Source organism: Hipposideros armiger, unplaced genomic scaffold, assembly GCF_001890085.2.
Source record: "Hipposideros armiger isolate ML-2016 unplaced genomic scaffold, ASM189008v1 scaffold_4580, whole genome shotgun sequence".
Classification (NCBI taxonomy): Eukaryota; Metazoa; Chordata; class Mammalia; order Chiroptera; family Hipposideridae; genus Hipposideros; species Hipposideros armiger.
Window position 1 is genome coordinate 1 of NW_017735726.1, and position 1,647 is coordinate 1,647.

At 56.1% G+C, this 1,647-nt stretch overlaps 1 long non-coding RNA gene across 1 annotated transcript; it reads right to left on the reverse strand.

The window, feature by feature from the left end:
• Window positions 1-16: 16 nt before the first annotated feature.
• Window positions 17-1,647, reverse strand: LOC109378836 (uncharacterized). Its single transcript, XR_002123075.1, has 3 exons — window positions 1,607-1,647; window positions 665-756; window positions 17-369 (listed from the first exon to the last, which is right to left on the reverse strand). It is a non-coding gene; the product is annotated as an uncharacterized LOC109378836 (long non-coding RNA).

The window sequence follows — 1,647 nt, forward strand, 5'->3', positions numbered from 1 at the left end:
GAACATATCCATTTTAGTAAGGCTCAGACAGGTCAAGTGACTTGCCCAAGGACACACAGCTAGTAAAGGGATCGAGCTGGAACTCAGTCCCAGGTATTCCCTCTCAGCCCCTGGTCAGGTGAAGGAAAGGATCCGGTCTCCACATGGAGCTGCCTTAAATCAGACGGCCACCTATGGGGCAAGATCTGAAGAAAAAGGAGGCAGCTCCTTCCCAGCACAACTTTGCACCTAACAGAGAATGGGGTCTTCTCCAGGGCTGTGGGCTCGCAGAAGCAGCTTCATGTGGCTGTCTGGCTGCTGACAGGTGAGGAAAGGTAATGGCCGGCTTACCCCAGGTTTGACGTCTCCTCTGTGGTCATTTCATAATTCCTTCAACAGAGAGAAGGGCCATCACTGTCCCAAGGCAATGGAAGCTCAAACTGCAAAGTCCCTGGGGCCTCATCATGCAAAAAAAATCCCAGGGAGAAATGAGGGACCCAGACCCAGACCTGGTGGAAAAAAGGGTGGTGAGTGGGAGAGGCTGGGCGGCAAACAGGTAGGAGTAGGGAGTCAGGAGGAGGGGCACTATGGGGGAAGGAAAGTTAAAGCAAGAGGTCAAACCCCTCCCACTATGTGACAGGCCAGAGTGTGGGTCAGCAAGGGTCTGCAGGGCCCAGTGGCGCACCTTTCCATAAAAAACTCAGGGTCTGAGATAATCCTCCTCATGGACCATCTGAGCTCCTCAGCCAGGGACTGCTGAAAACCAGGATGTGCCTCCTATGGTACAGGCGGGGACATTACCAGAGGCTCCCCACTGAACCCCCACCCAGACTTCCAGACACAGAAAGGGACTGAAAATAGAAATCTGCCAGCAGGGGTGAGAGCACGTGCCCCTGACAACAATGTTGCTGGTTCGACTCCCACATGGGATGGGGGGCTGCGCACCCCTGCAACTAAGATTGAACACGGCACCTTGAGCTGAGCTGCCCTGAGCTGCCGACGGGCGGCCGGCCGTATGGTGACTGGACTTGGAGCTGAGCTAGCTGCGCCCTCCACAACTAAGACTGAAGGACAACTTGGATGTTCCCCTTCCCCAATTCCCCAACACTGTTCCCTTACCCCAATTCCTCAATAAAATCTTTTAAAAAAAAGAAAGAAAGAAATCTGCCAGCAGGGATGAGACACAAGGGACACAGGTAGAAAGGCCGCAGGCAGGTGGTCCTCCCCAGAGGTACAGCGTATGTGTGGTGGCTGAGAGAGCCCGCGGACGCCAGGGCTTGCTGGTGGGGGGCCTTCGCATCCTCCTGGGCCTCAATCAGCATGCCCCCACACTCCACATATTTCTCCCGGAGGTCTGCAGCTGGGAATGCGCCTGTTCTGTTGGGACGCAGGTGCACCCAGCCCAGCATGCCTTGCCCACTCTCTCCCCAGGGGAGCCCAGCTAAGGAGCAAGAGGCCCAGATTCTAGACCCACATGACATTCAGGGTGACCCCAGGCAGGTCCCTGTGCCAAACACTATGGACACACAGAGAGACAGACCCATCCCTGCTACAAGGAGCCTGTCCTCTCAGGAGTCAGGGCCAGGAGCTCTCAAGGAAAGGGGCAGGAGCCCAGGGGGAGCCTCACCTCGTCCTGGAGCTGCATCTGGATTTCCTTCTCCAAAGCCA